The 18771-nt window shown below is 36.5% G+C and overlaps 1 non-coding gene across 1 annotated transcript; it reads right to left on the bottom strand.

The window, feature by feature from the left end:
• Positions 1-3: 3 nt before the first annotated feature.
• Positions 4-76, bottom strand: Trnav-cac. The gene has a single exon. It is a non-coding gene; the product is annotated as a tRNA-Val (tRNA).
• Between the last annotated feature and the right edge of the window lie 18695 nt (positions 77-18771).

The raw sequence follows: 18771 nt of genomic DNA, 5'->3' as shown, positions 1-18771 counted from the left end.
ACATGTTTCCGCCCGGGATCGAACCGGGGACCTTCCGCGTGTGAAGCGGACGTGATAACCACTACACTACGGAAACGGTTGACAATGTTATTAATATTTTGCAGAGTATTTAAATTAATGAATAAGTATTAAAAGTTATAAAGTGGTTCATAATATCAAAAATTCTACGTTATAAAACCACAATTAATTTTCCTAACGAATATCTTGAATATCCCTTAAAACCACTCATATAATATTTATTGCACTAATGAATATTTACAGAAGCAAATGATCCATAAACCAGCTTGTGTGTTTTTTTCTTCAAGCTCACCCCGAACCAAAAGCCAACGGAAATCTGCGTAACGGTAATTGAATTTCGAAAACACGCACCATATTGACGCAATCATCTTAAATTTTATTTTCGGTTTTATATCTCCAGCGTGGCCACACAGCCCGGGGTTTTGCCACCCCAAACCCAACCCAACCCATCGCAAAAGTCCCACGTGGCAGCAGCAGCAGGACCTTCCGCCCCGAGTTTAGTTGACTGCCATTGATGATGATAATTGAATAATAAATTAGAACAATCCCTCCCCCTACTTGAAGTGGCGATGTGGCGTGGCGTAGCCCGGGATTTTCCTAGTGCGAAAATCGCATCGCTTCCATGTGGGATTCGCTGATTTTCAACGGTTGTTCCTGACTCGACGGCTCGACGACTTGAGGTCGTGATTTTTCGGAGGGTTGCAACGTAAAACCTCTGCCTATACAAGTGGGTGGGAGGGTGGTTGAATTGAAGCGATGATGATGTTGCGTGTGCGTCAAAAAGTCACCAGGGAAATGTTTTTCGCCTTCCCCTCGACGTGGTGGAAATTTCTCGTCCTGGAAGGGTGCTAAAGTTGTACTTGATCTGATTTAAGTGAAAATTTATTGCATAAATTATTTATTGAATTATATCCCGAACGCGGCGGAGTTGTGTCGTCGGGTCTATCCTCGGGGGAACGTTTGAACGGTTGAAGGTTGGGTTGGACGAAGTTCAGCTGTTTTTGATTGAGATGTTTTGCCACTGCCAAGGACTGACTCGCAGCGGGTGTTTGTTTTTGTAATTAGATTGCAGTCCCAGCAGAGTTGGTTGGGTTCATCAACTGAACCACGAGAAGGTATCAAGTTTGAAGGGGTCTTGCTGCCAAAAATCAGGGTAGCAGTTTATTTGTGCTGGTTAAACACACTTGAATGTAATTAATTTACAAATATTTATATAATGTAATTGGGTGCTGAAGAACAAGGAAGTTTTATATTTTTTTATTTACACCAAATATCTTCCAAACTATAGTGTGATGGATTTGAGTGCAAAATTCATAAATTTTACCTTTTACTCGCTTTCGCTCAAACAACTATTGTCAAAGCCAATTTTCCTAAATTTAATTCTTCATCTCTATTCTCTAGAATAATTCTGCACACCCTGCCCTTTCGTTCCAGCACAAATCTCAAATGCCATCATAAAAAACTTTGTCAACATTCCAAAAAAAATAAACAGCCAAACCTAAATCCAATCCCACTTCCAATGGTCGTAGTTTGTGTTGTCAACACAACAGTCCCCACCCGAAAAAATATCTCTCCGTGACCTGTTACTTCCGGAATCGAAAAAAACCTCAGCCACAGAATGGGCCACTGCACCTGTGTGCCCACGGATGGGGGTGCTTCGTGAACCGCATCGCAGCAAGACTTCCACACCCGTGCGTTCATGTGTGGAGCCCCCTCCCGGGTCGGTAGATCGTCGCGTCGCGTTGGGCGCACCTGTCTAGTGGATATAATATGCAACAGGAAAGTTAGTGGCACCGCGGTAGCAGGTCACGCGGTGGGTTCAATGCTTTTTTAATACTTTCAAATGAAGATTACTTTAAACCGAGGTTAAATTTACAAAAAAAAACATGTTTGTGTTCTGTTGATAAGGTTTTTGTCACATGATTTATATTTTCAGCACTAATTGTTAATTTTTATTCAATTGCGTTTAAAAAAAAAAGTTAGGTTGAAATGTGAAGTTTGCTATTTTTCATTTCTCTCTTTATCACAAAAATTTGATTTATTAAAAGTTTCGATAAACCAAAAGTGTCAATTTGCATTAAAAAAGTAGGCGAATACACACATTTTCGGCACACTTAGCTTTCCGACCAATTCTAATCACTTTAGCAGTTTTTCACTCTCAAAACATAATTTTTAGAGAAATCAACTAAGGAGAGTTGATTGCTAACTTTTATTTGACACAAATGACACAACACATTGACACAACTACAAACGGAATGGTATGGAACCATACTGATTCTTTGGACAATTTTTCACTAAGAACAGTACTACGGCAGTACTAATTCGTTTTTAGATTACAAGTTTTAATTGTTATTGAAACAGAATTCAAAAATATCTCCAGTTTTACAGTAAATTGGATTTTTTGTGTTCATGGTTTTGATAACAACAAAGTTCGTTATGCTCATGAAAAAAAAAATTATGAATTTTGATCAAATTTAATTTATTTTACTTACTCAAAAATTAAAATACATTCCAAAGAAAGTTTTTAAACTTAGCAAAAAAAAACATTCACTTTAAATTTTTCAAATAAAAACACAAAAGCAAGGGTCCTGATTGCTCCAAAAAGACTCAGTCACTCGCGAGCACAAGTCTAGCGCGACGAAAAACTGCTCTGACCGTTTCCTACCGTTTGTCACTTCCACACCAATCGCTACTGAACACTCTCTCTTGGCTCTCCCTCTCACTCCAATCGGGTAGTACAGTGAATGGTTCAGAGAGACCGTTTTTGTTAAGTCGCTCAAAATTGACTGAAAATAGTTTGCGATCGGCATTGCTTTAATCATTTAAAAAATTGCTCAAAATGAATTATATCAAAAATATTTTAACATTGGAATTTGGAGCACCCTGGAGCTCAGTACAGACCTTCAAAATTTATCATTTTTTTGAAAAATTGACCCCAGCAAAATCAAATGGCGTCTTAGGCGTCACGAGGCGCGACGCTTATCTTTTTTGCCGGGCCGATTTTTCGAAAATATGCCAAACTTTGAAGGTCTGTACCGAGCTCCAGGGTGCTCCAAATTTCAATGTTATTTATACCAAAAGATGCGCAAAGATCTGGCCTACACGCCTATGATGTTGAAAATAAACGCTTCAGTGGTCAAAATGCCTCGAAAAGTGACATTTTTGAAAAAATCTTTTTTACGTGTTAAATCCCATTTAAAATTCAAATGCAGAGCGCTAGCTCCTGTTACGTCCAATCAAGCTCATATTTTGGATTTGGGCTTAGTATGCCTACCGAAACAAACCCTTGAATGCCCGCCAAAAAGTCATTTTTGTTACATCCTAATATGCACACATTTGAGCTGAAATTGGTAAGAAACACAGCTACTTTGACATTCGAAATAGTATTTTCAGGAATAAAATTTTAAAAAAATCAAAGACTTGAATTTTTTAGTTTAAAACAAAATTACAGTGGCTATATCTTAAAAGCAGTGCACTTTATCAAAAAACATGTAAAGTACTTTTCGATTGCATATTTAATTTTACATTTAAACTGAAGTAAATAAAAAGTCGAATACATTTACATTTTATTTTTCCATACCGTAATCTGGGGTGAATCGGGACTACAGTCTGAATAGGGACAGCAGTTTTTAGAGCACTTAAAGCTTTTAAATTTAGAAACGGATGTACACATTTTGTAGGCCTGAGTCTGTTCTAACCGAAACCAACCAGAAAAATCAAAATATTGTGCTCCAACATGGTAAAAACTGCTGTCCCAATTCGCCCCATGTGTCCCGATTGACCCCAGTTTACGGTACTTTTTAAGGCTCAAAAATTGCGTTTTGTTGTCCCCTAAAACAAATCAAAAACTGAAAAATATTAATTAAAATTAAGTTAAATAAAATATTTGTTAATTTGAAATCGGCATTTTTTCCATGTACCATTTTTTTTTTAAATTCCTTGAAAAGTTACAGATTTTCAAATATTTCCGTACCATTTTTGTATGGACAGTAGTGTGTCCCAAAAAAAGGCGATGCGGTGGAAACTTTCGGGCTCACTCGGATTTCGATTGGTTTTGCCTCAGGAACAATGTTTTCGTACAACGAAAATTTCTCCAAAATCGTTTAGAACTCGCGATTTGTGATTTTCTGAAAAATTGTCAGTTTTCATAGGCTTCATCCATAAAGTACGTCACGCTAAAATCAGCCAAAATTTACCCCACCTCCCCCCCTTTGTCACACTTTCCCTATACTTATAACACGCAATGTCACACTTTCTCTCATTTATTGAGTGATTTCAATCCCCTAAAGTGTCCACATGGTTTATGGATCTCCCCTAACGTGATCGCAGCACCTAAGAGGTCCTAATAAAAATAAGTGACGAGTAAAAAAAACACTTCTTACAGACTTTTTGTCAAGATTATACAGACACCGCCTTTCAGGAAAATGGCATTCCTCTACAAGGATTTTTTCGTAGCGATCAGATGGGACCATTTGAGGTTATGTAATTTCAGAGCTGGTGATTCTGAGTCGATATGTACAAATGAAGGTAGGTCCAGGGTTGCGAATGAGCGAGCGCTCACGGAAAGCGTGCTCGCTCCAGCTGGAGCGTGAGTTTTTATCAGGTAGCTCGTGCTCGCTCACGCTCACCGGAGCGTTTTGCGCTCACGTGAGCTGGTGAGCCAAAGTAGGTAGTTGTTTTTCCCTGTTGAAGCATCTGCCTGTTTGAAACGAAGTTTTTAGAACTATCTCAGCACAGGCAGCAAAAACAAACAAAAAAGTGGTCAAACAAACAAAAGTAAGCAATAAAATGGATTTAGTCGGCGAACCGAAATATACATTCTGTTTAAATTCAGAATTAGCCAAGGGGCAGAATGATTCACTCTTGAGTGTGCTAACAAAGAGCTAACTCGTTCTTAATGTAAAAAATCATTGACGTGAAGAGATGCACTGATATGTACAAAAAATTAAATTAATTGACAAATGTTTATTTTAAGTTTTTAGAATCTGAAGTTTTGACTCAAGGCGGTTTTAAAAACACCAAAAAATAACATTTGTTTTATTGGACATTTAAAAAAAACAGCAGTAAGCTTTATAAAAGTTATAATCATCCCTCATATTCGGAACATTTTAGAAAATGTCCATATTCAAAAAATCATTTATTGAATCTGTAATTGAATATTTTCAGAGGCTTGGTAGCGGAAGTGTTAGATATAATTTACTTGACGGAAGAGGAGCCACCCTTTATGTGCTAAAACATAACAATGACAATTTATATTATTTCATTCAAATGAGTTATTTCAAACACTAGCAATTTGGAGGCTTTTTTGTAAAAAGAGAACCCTATTTTCTAGAATGAGAAAGAGAAAGATTAACTGTATAAAAATGATCAGCCGTTTTAAGCACTGAACGATTTATTAAATGGAATGACTTTTGTTTAATGGTTGCTCATTCTGATCCGCACGCTGGAATGGTAGCCAACAAACTGTTTAGGTACATAAAACAGTTTAATTTTATATTTTAATCAACCAAGCATATAACATTGAATCGAACTTACCCCAGCATAAATCTTCTTGAATTATTTCATTGTTTTGTAAGTTTTTCTAAGGTTTACAGTCCTTTTTGTTCACGCGCTTCCCCCTTCCCTTGTTTCCACTGACATGCTGCCCCTTAAGTACAAAATCTAACTAGGATTGAAAAACAAAAAAACTGTCTCAAAAAGTTAAACGATTCGCGATACTTCCAAAATGAGCGCTCCGTGAGCGAAAAATGAGCGCGAGCGCGAGCGTGGGGCAAACGCGAGCTGAAAAAATCGGAGCAAACGTGAGCGCGGGCAAACGTGAGCTAGCTCGCGCAGCGCTCCTCCTCACGAATGAGCGAAAAGTGAGCGCTCACGAGCGCGTGAGCACGTGAGGAACGCAACACTGGGTAGGTCTTGGAGGTCTAACTAAAAAGTTCGTTTTTCAAGTGATTTTATAGCCTTTCCTCAGTAAAGTGAGGAAGGCAAAACTGATATTTTTAAGATAATTTCTATCTCAACACTTTGAATAATCTGTAAACATTTTACAAGCAGGAATGTTCAAATTCAGTTTGAACGATGAATGATGATTTGTTTTCAATAACTCAACATGTGTTGTCTTATTTTATAAAAAACAAGCCTTTCCCGATAAACTGCCTTTTTTCGTTTGTTGACGTTTTTAACTTTTTTGCTTATTTAGCCTCTTGTGATCAAAATTTGATTATACGCAGCTTTTTCCATACAATCTGCAGATTTTTCGGTATCGGTTCCAGAGTGGCCAAAGTTGTAACTTTTTGGCGTAAGAACCTTCCTTGGACTTATACAAACCCAACGCAACAAAAAGCACCTCGATCCGACGTTCCGTGTTGAATTGATTCGCGTTCGAACAAAACCGTCGAAATTTTTTATATATATAGATGATGTTTTTGAGCCCACCTTGTGCCCTCCAACAAATCCACGTTTCTGCACCCAGCCAATACCTACAACCTGCGCCTGCCAACTGTGCCTCTGTTGTACGAAGGCGTGCGCGCGCGTCAAGTCATAAAATCACCAAGTATGAAAAGTTTCCGGTTTTGAATTTTTAATGCGTCGTTGCTTGGCAGCAGCCACTCATTCTCTCGGTGCTAGAAGGCAGAACAGAACAGGAAAAAAAATCTGTAGACTCTCTCCGCTCGTAACATACCCATAAAGCACCGAAAAACTTTGGCCCCTGAAAGTATACTACGTGTGTGGGTGTGGGGTGAGGGGAGTCACGGTGGGTGGCAGCTGATGTGTGCCACCTGTGGAAGCGCCCACCGCAGAGTCATACGACGACGACGGGAACTTTGGTCTGCACACAGCCCAGGCAAAAGGTTAAATTATGTAATATCAAACAAATTGCGAAAATGTGAAAAGTTTTTCCTGTGCTCTGCGTAAGTGAGCTCGGTGGAAATATGTGGATGTTGCAGGAATCGATGCATGAAACCATAATCATTTCCTTGTGCACACATTGACTAGGTAGTAGTGGGTGGCTGAGAGGTGGGTGTTATGCATTATGGAGAACGGTAAAGTGGCGTTTCAATGGCCTGCTGCCACCCACAAGTAGAAGCATGAATTATTGAAGGTGCTAGAAGGCTGAAAGCGATTGCCAAGGATAATAGATTGATTTTGTTGCAAACAGTGTTGACTTTGCTTGGGTTCTAGAGTTATTATGAATGTTTGCTTAACTACACACTGTTATTTGTGTAAAGTTACCAGCAACTAATAGGAAGATTCCATCTTCAACTTTCAATACAATTCGTTGCAAAATATAGTATGTTAAAATTCCACGGGGGGGACTTTAAAATCGTTGAAACACTATTTCTCAATCAAAAAGACTCCTAAAGATTTAAGAAATTTATAAGATTTGAAATTCATCATATTTTTGTGTAACAATTCCGAAAATGAAAAACACAAAGGCAATGATTTGAATCTTCAAGGACTCTTACAGTGGGGAGTTAACCCTTAGTGAGGAAATCGATTTATAAAATGGCTTTCCATCAAAAAATTCCAAGACAGTGAAAAAAAACATAATTTCCAAGGACGCGATGCCAGGATCATCATAATGCAAGGAAAAACCTCGTCACAACAATCAGCAACTTCTTATCCTTACTCGAAACCCTCCCCACGGATGGAAACTCGACGGGGGGATAAGTTTTCCTACAGCCCCACACTCCATCACAACAAAAAAGTGAGAGTGTTCCCAACAGATAAAAGTTGACTCCCCCTCGACGAACCCTTCTCAACGACGCGTCGTTGACGACGACAAACCCGACCCATCTTCCTTGGGCCCCTGAAACTTCAGTCATCTTGTCTCGTGCCGATAACACTCGAAAATCCATCAATTTTAGCATCGCATCATCCGCCATATCGTCGTCGTCGTCCTGCCAAGTTTTTGTGTGTCCCAGAGAACCGGTCTCGGATTTTCACCACCCCCCAACCTTGGGCACATGCTTATCACAACGCAGCAACCCGGTGCCGGTGCCAGTCATGAATATTTTAGCCCCCAATCTTTCGCAAGCCATAGGCGAACTCCAACATGGCCTCAGGACTCAGGTTCCATGATGGTAAAAATAACGCTCGCGACAGCCCGACCAACTCGAGCGGTTGTTTTATGCCACTTCCGTCTTGGAGAAGGTGCCTTTCCATAAGACTTCTACAATAGGGTGTTTCACTCTTGTAGTAATATTTATTTAGCCAAAAACAATGAGAAAAACATTATAAATGGATTCACAATACTTGCTCGTTAAATAGATTTTAATTGCAAATTAACAATAAATCGAATACGATTATTTTTATAATTTTAACAACTTATCCTCCAACTCCAACAAAAACTACCTTACGAAGTATTTTAAAGTAACCAGATTCCGACTCCGACACAAGATATCAACATTTTTCGAATTATTTTCCGTGATGAGCCTTTCAAATCTTCAAGAAATTAGAAAAAACATTTTTGTTTTTTGAACAAAACATATTTTTTTAAATCAAATAAAAAACCATTGGTTTTAAAACAACTTTACAGCCCATGTTCGAATAAATGTCCCATATGCATTTCCACCACTTTCAAGTTGATAAAGCAGTTTGCTCAAAAAAAAATCGTGGTGAGGTAGATGGGCGTACGACGAACACGGAGAAGTCTAACAAAATCAACACAAGAGATTATTTTGATTTTATGCATATTGTTCTACCAATAGTCCTTTGCAGAAATTGCATATATGCGAATTATTACATTTTTATTATTTGAAAATATTTTTAAATGAAACAGTGGATCGATCACCAGAATTCTGTCGAAACAAGTCAAGTCTTGAGCAGCTTCATGGCTCATCTACAATCACTTTACTTAGAAAATTGCACTTATCTTAGGAATTTGAATCAATGGAAATTAATCTTCTACAATGGAAACGTAATCAAATTAGAAATTTGACGTATGCTTTGGAAAATTTCAAAATGTACGGTAAATTGACGTTTCCATATCAAAGCTAAATAAACAACGGCATAGCAACGTATATCAGTCCAGCAAGTTTTCAAAGTTGATTGTAGATGACGGCCATAAATTACGTACTTTTCTACAGTGGACTCTCCCGTTGTCGATATTGAAGGGACCGTCGAGAGAAGGAGTTATCAAATTATAGAACAGAAAATCAAAGCAATCTTCTTGAAGGGACTGAAAATTTTATTGACAGCTGGAGCAATATTGATATCAAGAAGATCGACAGCCAGAGAGTCTACTGTAAGTAGCTTATCTATTTTACTTTGCTTAACTATTCTAAGCTAAGTGAGATCACTCGAGAACAAAAGAAAGAGGAAAGTTCAGGCTTTGAAGCAACGATGCCAGATTATTTTTTGGGAAATCTGTATTTTCTTAAAAATAAATCTGTATTTTATCTGTATCATATCGAATTCGAAGCAATATAAGACATTCATAAATTTTAACTGTAGATGCAAGCTTTTTAATCACATTAAAGCATAATTCATTTACTAAATTGTTTAAATTTTAAAAAATAATCATTTTAAGAAAATCTGTATATACAGATTTTTGTGATTTTTGAGATCGAAAAATCTGTCAATTACAGATTTATCTGTGTATCTGCCATGGCTGCTTTGAAGATCTGAAGAATGCTTCCGATTTTCAATATCAGATGGCGCAGTTGCGCACGAGAAGCTTTGATGTCAGTTTAAGCTCATTTGTCAAAAGAAGTATCAGAATTCCTAAATTGAGCCAGCAAATTTGGGAATTGGTGACTTCTCTGTCAGTAACTGGCAAATTCCTAAAATTTAAGAATTGAAATATTTCTTTTTATTTTCAGTGTATGTTCTATAGAACGATCAATTATTTATATGGTAGTCTTTAAATTTGCATTAGACTTTATCAATGCTTTGAATCGCGGTAAAAATCACGAAAAAATTCTGTAAATTTAAGGTTTAAGCACAATACAAAAAACAATATAGATCTGAGGCACTGGAAATTATCAGGTAAGTACTTTTTGTAAATGCATAATAAAGTAAATTGTACATTACTGTTGAGTTTGCTAAAAATCGCATAATCTTAGTCGTTGCTCGGTGTTTCAAACATTATCAAGCAAAAATCCATACAATTCTGTATCATCCTATCACCCAACCCACCCAAAAGTTAAGGCCTAATTCATTTTTGCACCATGTCTGACATAATTGAGTTTCACGCAGCTAAGGCAACATTTTCCCTCCTCATCGCTGTCCCCCTGAGAGAGAGCGCTAGAAAGAAAGCAAGAAAGAGTCTACCTTTTTCTTCAAAATCCTGATGGGTTTCTTGCGGCGGTGGCCACCACCACCACCACCGTCGTTGTTGATAAGAACCGGCGCAGACGCACAGATTTTCGGGGGACAAACCCCCGGTCGGATTTTGGCCGCATACGCACACCTACGGGCTTGGCCAAAGTACGCACTTCAGCGAACCTAGCGTGCCCTTCACAGGAGAAGTTGAGGGTGGTTGGACGCAGACAGGATTCTCGGGGGTTGGGGAGTTTGGGAACAGTTTTGCCTATTGGGGTGATGTTCGAAGTCAGGAGGACGACCAATCAAGATCTAGAACAAAGAACTGGAGGGTTCGCTGGGGTTGCCATATGAAATCTGGAGTTTTGGGAAAATATGTTTTAAGAAGGTTGGTCGCGCTAGAAAATGATAGCACTACTGACAATGTGGGCCGTTTTCGGTTTTATATTGAGTGATTTTAATACAATAAGTACAATATTTAATTAGAATATTCAGCAATTGACGAACTGGCAGATTAAAAAATTGGCATTTCCAGATTTACTTTGTAACCTGACAGCAGTGGAGTTTGTATTTTTTTTAATAATCAGAGAGATCAGATTTCGTAACCTAACCTAAAACTATGCTAAACTTTTCATGCTTCATCTAAGTTAGTTGAACTCAATTCTAAGTGGATACAACTGAGCTGGTTTTAATTTAGCTTCAACAAGCAAAAAAAAAATACACTCTCTTCTCACGAATAATAGTGTTTGCCTATTAAAATAGATAAATAATTCTGCAATTTGCAAACGTATAGCGTTCAACAGTTCATCATGGAAATTGCTGCCACACTGAAGCACCCGTTGAAGGAGCCTGATGGAAGTGGTGAATAAAATGGAAAATTTTTACAATCTCATTCCGGGGCCTCGACCAGCCTGACCCGGCAAGGTGGAAGGGAAGAAAATCATTTCACAAAAATGAATGAGCGGGAAAAATGTAAAAATGTAACTGAAGGACCGTGGAAAGCGTCGTCGTCGTCCTGGTGCAATGTATACTTAATGAATCATCATTATCCCGGGTGCGGTTTGCAAATGAGCTTCCAAGAAGATGGTTCTTCTGGTGGTGGGGAAAAATTGTGGCCATCGCACGCCTAGATGCAGACCCAAAGTTGGTTGGTGAAGCCTCTTCCGAAAGATTGACGGAGCTCCATGAAAAACTGGGAGAGCCATTTCATAACGACGTAACCGCAGACTTGGGAGGCTTTTTTAGGAGGGTGGACTGGGCGAAAGAAAACATCCTTCTGTTTACGATTGGGTAAGTTGGGTTTTCGAAGTGGAAAAGTACTGTGACAGAGGAACAACATCGTAATTTACTAATTTGACTCTATCTGAAACATTGAGATTAAACTCAAATTGAAATGAATCAGACTTTTAAAAAAATGACAAATTAGGTTGCGTTTTCAAATTATCAGCAAAAATTCACTTTACTTAAAAACCTACGAGTCAAATAGTCCAGTTTTTGGTAACGATAACTGAATACTACAAGTTCCTAAATGGAGAGTGGGTGGATGGCCCCGCAATAGAAAAGCCTGTTCTGAGAAGTTGGCAGAACAAGAGTACCTCACCGACAGCAGTGGCAGATCAGCAGCGTTGGAGTGTGCAAAGAGACGAAAGGAACCGTGAAGTTTTGAAGCGTGGCTCCGACCTCTTGTACCGACGCCACAAAATGCAACCAGAAGAGATAAATGTCACTCATTACGAATGCACTGCTCTCCGTTGTCACCGGTGGAGTTGTTGCAGTTCTTGTGGTTTTGCAGCCGGCCCCGGCACTCGACGAATGCACTCGTGCATGGTTGACAACCTTCTTCATATTTTTTTTGTTTATCGCTGACAGTAACGACCTCGAACAGGGGTTCTCCAACGGGAATAATATTTTTCCTATCTAGAAATCAATGTCAAGCTATTTTTTATTTATTTGTTTTGTACACTTAGTTTTTGACAATTCCTTTCTAGTACATTAGGATGTAACAAAAATGACCATTTTTGAGGCACTTTGGCCACTGAAGCGTTTATTTTCAGCATCATTTTGGTATATACATATTAGACTGGCTCGTCGTTATATGAAAAAATTCAAAAATGATCAAATCAAACCAGAACAAAGTTTTTTTGATTCCTTTTGGGCCTCAAAACAACCCCCTGAAATTTTGGAGCGATTGGTTGCGTCCACACTTTGCGCATTGCATTTCAATTTTGTATGGGATTTAGTATGAAAAATCTGTCTTTTTTACATTTTGATTTTTATCATTTTTATTTTCCACTAAAGTTTTCAAACCAATACAATAGCGTTAAAATTGAAAAAATTCTCTAAAACTTTCTCGAAGAAAGTATTGTGCTATCTTGCTCCTGTCAAAAGATACATCGTCCTCAAAACTCGTCTAAAACGTGTTTTTTACTCGGAAATCACGTTTTAGACGAGTTTTGATGACGCTGTATCTTTTGACAGGAGCAAGATAGCACAATACTTTCTTCGAGAAAGTTTTAGAGAATTTTCTCAATTTTAACGTTATTGTATTGGTTTGAAAACTTTAGTGGAAAATAAAAATGATAAAAATCAAAATGTAAAAAGAGGGTTTTCCCATGCAACCGAATAAAACATGTTCTGAAAAATCGACCATCTCGAGTCATCCTAATATATATATAACATTGAAGTGTTAAGTAGAGAACCTAGAGCTTATTAGAGAATGGACAACTCAAATAAAAAGTACCAATCGAAGCACGAGAACTGTCGAACAGATGTACCAAAATCTATTGTCTTTTGCTCGATTGGTACCTCCATTTGACAGTTGTCGTGCTTCGATTGGTACTTTTTATTTGAGTTGTCCGTTCTCTAATAAGCTCTAGGTTCCCTAGTTTTAAGCCCCAGGTGAACAGGCCTTCAAAGTTTGGTTCCAAAAAATGTAAGGCAAAAAAAACAAATGAATATTCTATCAATCTACCAAAATTCTGTATTATTGATTCAATACTGAATTTCCAACATTTACCATTGCATTTTTGTTTAAGATACATGATAACTTAACGTTTATGAAAAAGATAACGATGCCTTAGCTATTTGTTTATATTTATTTAATTTATATATTTAATGTTATCTTCAAAACAGTATATCTTGACTTTTTTTTGATAAGGTCCTATAAACAAAAGTAAACATTGAGTGTATCCCGCTTACTCCGATGGACTTTGACATAAGGTGTGAAAGGGATACACTCAATGTTTACATTTGTTTATAGGACCTTATCAAAAAAAAGTCAAGATATATCCTAATAGCAGTTTATGCAACAAGTTGCAAAAAGAGGATTTTTTCAGCTCGAGTCGTACATTTATCCAACGAGGTTCACCGAGTTGGATAAATACGACGAGTGCTGAAAAAATCAAGTTTTGCAACGAGTTCCATACAACATTTTTTGCAATTTCGAAAAACACCCATTGAGTAAAATTTTTAGTCGAGTTTTCATGTATTTTGTCAATAAATCGTTGAAAAGTGTTACTTTTCGCAACAAGTGCTGAAAAGTTCAACTTTTCAGCACCCACTTCAGTGCTGAAAAGTAGAACTTTTCAGCATTTATTTTGAAAAGTGTTGCTATTCGATTCTGTTATTTTTGGTACAGAAAAGTAGGCTATTTCGTCGTTCAAGAATGACAGGAAAAGTAAGTAGTTTCACGACGGAATTGCAAAAATATCCTTTTTGTAATTTCGTCATGAAATAACATACTTTTCCTGTCATCCTCGAACGATGTAACGGCCTCCTTTTCTACCAAAAATAACAGAATGGAAAATTAATACCTTTCAATACCAACTTTTCAGCACTGAACTGGATGCTGAAAAGTTAAACTTTTCAACACTAGTATCGAAAAGTAACATTTTTGAATATATTGTTTTTTATTTGAACGTTGAATTTACTTAACACATGGATGTTTGACATAAAATTCAATTCAAAAAGCGTTTTTCGGGATTGCAAAAAATGTTGTAAGCAACTCGTTGATGCACTCAAAAAAATGAGTACGCGTAAACGTGAACAGCGTTAATGCCAACGGGAACCAGGAAGAAAACTGTTCACTTTCATGGTGCAATGCACTATAAAAGTTTACGCGAACTCATTTTTTTTTAGTGTGCCTTTCTCACTTAAATATAGATTTTTGGTAAAATAAAAATATCCAGCCTAAAAATGATCTCTAAATATAACTTTATATACTAATAACTATCGTCAGGGTCAGACGTCAGATCTTTAATCCTTTGGACGCGTTGGATAGGTCTTTTGATAACACATCCAACGATGGGTCGCATTCAGGGGCGCCGACTAGTCCAAAATGTTGGGGGGGCACGGTTGTTTTCCGAAATCGATAGGTAAGAGTGGCGATTAGATGTTAAAGTTTCTTGTATATCACGAATTTTAATAATTTTATTACGATTTTTTATCATCCGGAATCAATTTTTTTTAGAAAAAGAGGGGAATTTTGAATATGTTTTGAAGGCGAATTCCTTCTCATTGGCATATTCTCACTTATTTTCTAGAAGTAACAGTCAATAATAAAAATAATCAGATATTTAGAAATTCAACAATACAAATATTCTTAAAATAAAATAAAAACAAAAGTAAACAGCAAAAATTTAGAACTCCAGAAATTTTAAAATACAAATACACATTTTAAAAAAACATCCATTTTTCAAATCAGCAATTTAGAAAAAAATAAATAACAAAATTCAATATTCCAAAAAAAATAATAGTTTAAAAAAATTCTAGGGTAAAAAATACTACTTCTAGGGTTAAACATTCTAGGCTTAAAAATGTTAAGAAAAAAAAAATAATCAAAAAACCAGAAATTAAGAAATAACAATAAAATTCAATGTTTAAATAAAATCGAAAATTTCAAAATTAAGATACATCAATCAATTTTTTAAGAATTTAAAAAATTTAGAAATTTAAGAATTTAAGAATTTAAGAATTTAAGAATTTAAGAATTTAAGAATTTAAGAATTTAAGAATTTAAGAATTTAAGAATTTAAGAATTTAAGAATTTAAGAATTTAAGAATTTAAGAATTTAAGAATTTGACCAAAAACGTTTCAAAATGGAATCCCAATACTCAATAATGCTGATTTCCTGTTTTTTTTTGCGTATTTTTTGAGGGTGCAGTTAAAATTTCTACAGCCTTTTTATTATTTTTTAAATCGAACATAAATGGCAGAAGGCGATACACTTTTGTTTTTTAAGATTATAATGTGAAATTGTCTCAGATTAGGTTTTAATTTGTCTGTTTCTTAGTAAAACGGTGCGCTAGTTTTCAAAAATTTACTTTTTTTGAAACAATTGTATTTTTGGGCTAAAATTGGTATAAAATGGTTAGCGGTTAGCAAATGTATTTGAAATCTTTTCAAATCGTTTCTAAAATTACCCAAAAAATTATCGAATTTATCAGCATATTTGTAAATGTAAAGCAGTCAACAAATGACCATTTTGAAAAGTCTTTCAGTTTATATTCGCTTAATCCTGATCTACAATGGCAAATCGCAGAATGTTGCGTTTGAAAACATGATGATTGTTTTCACAAGAGTTTGCGTAAGTTTGATTGTAGATGAAGTGCTATGGAAAAAGTACATTGGTTTTGTTTTTGAAACAACATGCACAGATAGAAATCTTATGAGCAAATCAGTTAAATCTATGTTGACGAAATCTCTCAAATCATTTACCGATGACTCTGTGATCTTGTACTAAGCTTACTGATTTTCCTAGAGAGCACAGTGGTATAGATAAAATGTTGTCGACTTAGAATAAAAATGCATCTAAGTCCAGAAAATTGTAAACGATTTTGTTCATAAAATTTCAGCGATTTCGAAAACAACAAATGTTTTTGAACTATTTTACGGATTCGCTTACAAGAATTCTATCCGTGTGTACAAACAATGCATTGCAATGTTCCATTTAAGTTTTAGATATTATTTTCAATTATTTCTGTGATTTTTTTATATTTGATATAAGAATATTTTTCTTCCAAAATTTCTGGGGGGGCAAATTGTATGGGCTGCCCCCCCAGCCAAATTTTAGGGGGGGCAAAAAGTACCGTGCCCCCCCAGAGTCGGCGCCCCTGGGTCGCATAATGGACTCAGCCCTCATTTTTATCTAAATATTTGAGATCCGGCCTCTAAAATGTGTACAAATAACACTTTAATGCCAATTACATTTGATAGGGTTGTCCGATCTTTGATGTTTAACGCTCATTTGAAAGGTCTTTGAATTATCTAACTGACGATGGGTCGCATGATGGACATCACTTTCATCGAATGATCTGAGATCCGGCCATTAAAAAGTGTATAAATAACACTTAAGTGCTAATAACTTTTGATAGGGTGGTCAGATACGATGTCTTAGGCTCATTGGAAAGGTGTGTTAAATAACTTTCTAAAAATATATATCAAGACGGGGTTTCTTGCAAAAACCGCCCTTTTTACAATCTTCTGGACATTAGCCAAAATCGTTTTTTAAGCATAACTTTTGAAGTACTGTTTTAAACTTCATAATATTAACTAGGGAAAAAAGGGTTAAGAGCGAGTTTTTCACCGATGTGAAACAGGTCGTATCGAGGTGCTCCGATTTGGATGAAACTTTCAGGGTTTGTTTGTCTATACATGAGATGAACTCTTGCCAAATATGAGCCCTCTACGACAAAGGGAAGTGGGGGGGGGGCGGGCTTTGAAGTTTGAGGTCCAAAACACATGAAAAATCTTAAAATTGCTCGCATTTCCGTAAAACTTCATCAATTCCAACTCTCTTAGATGCATTCCAAAGGACTTTTGAAGCCCTTCAAAATGTGCTATAGACATCCAGGATTGGTTTGACTTTTTCTCATAGCTTTTGCAAATTACTGTTAAAAATGCAATTTTTTAAAACCTTAATAACTTTTGGCAACAGCCTCCAACACCCATACTCCCATAGGTCAAAAGTTAGGGAATTTCATGGACTATAAGCCTACGGTATTAACTTTTTGGCCAATCGCAGTTTTTCCCATAGTTTTACGATTTTTCTAGAACAAACATTTTACAACGTTAGTTTTTGCCCTGTAGGCCTCCATAGCGGCACTTTTTGGTCTAAATTTTGACATATTCGGAATCCTCAGAAAATTTTACATTAGATTGAGGTGGTGGAATTTTGAATTTGATTGGAAAAAATGCCATTTAGAATTAATTAAAATATTATTTAGAATTTTGTCGGATTAAGGGTAAAACAAGTTTTCGCCTACTTGATACAGCATTTGACGTATTGATCATAGGGTAAATAAGATCTATCTCTTTTTTCAAAAATATTTTATTTAATTATTTATTAAATCAAAATTACAACTCCAATACTTCTAACTTACGTCAAATTGTCCGAGGATTCCGAATATGACAAAATTGAGACCAAAAAGTGCCGTCTTCTTGGCCTACAGGGCAAAAATTAACGTTGTAAAATGTTTGTTCTAGAAAAATCGTAAAACTATGAGAAAAACTGCGATTGGCCAAAAAGTTAATACCTTAGGCTTATAGTCCATGAAATTCCCTAACTTTTGACCTATGGGAGTATGGGTGTTGGAGGCTGTTGCCAAAAGTTATTAAGGTTTAAAAAAAATACATTTTTAACAGTAATTTGCAAAAGCTATGAGAAAAAGTCAAACCAATCCTGGATGTCTATAGCACATTTTGAAGGGCTTCAAAAGTCCATTCGAATGCATCTAAGAGAGTTGGAATTGATGAAGTTTTACGGAAATGCGAGCAATTTTAAAAAATTTCCTGTGTTTTGGACCTCAAACTTCAAAGCCCGTTTTACCCCACTTCCCTTTGTCGTAGGGTGCTCATATTTGGCATGAGTTCATCTCATGTATAGACAAACAAACCCTGAAAGTTTCATCCAAATCGGAGCACCTCGATACGACCTCTAGAACAAACCGAGCAGAATCTACAAATACTGCCTCTTAAGAAGATCATTTTTCGAGTGATTTTATAGCATTTCCTCAGTAAGGTGAGGAAGGCAAAAACTCATCTTTTGTATTAGATACTGTTCAGGACGTTTTTTATCAATATTGTGGATGAAAAAACCGCTATACAAATAATGTTAACGATTTTGGAAATAATGTTGTCGATTTTAAAACTATTTACACTGAATTAATTTTTATTTTCGATTTTGAAAAATTCAATGTTTACAAATTCGACAACATAGAGTTACCGGACTTGTTCTTAAGGGCAACGAAAAAGTAGTAATTGTCAGCTTATAAAAAAGTTTCAAAAATATCATGGAAAAAGAAGAAGAGAACCACTGACCCAACAGACCTACCTAGATACTGCAGGTTGCAGTCTGTTGAAAAAATGGGTGTATCAGGGCAGGGCGGTAGATGCAACGCAAAGGCTTGAGTCGAGAGAGTGACGGGCGATTTTCACCATCCATCGCGTCCCATCATTACGATCAACCTTCCCCCGGTGCGTTGATTTTTCAC

This window comes from Culex quinquefasciatus, chromosome 2 (genome assembly GCF_015732765.1).
Source record: "Culex quinquefasciatus strain JHB chromosome 2, VPISU_Cqui_1.0_pri_paternal, whole genome shotgun sequence".
Taxonomy (NCBI): Eukaryota; Metazoa; Arthropoda; class Insecta; order Diptera; family Culicidae; genus Culex; species Culex quinquefasciatus.
Note: the sequence above shows the minus strand (reverse complement) of the source record. Positions and strands in the feature narration are given on the sequence as shown.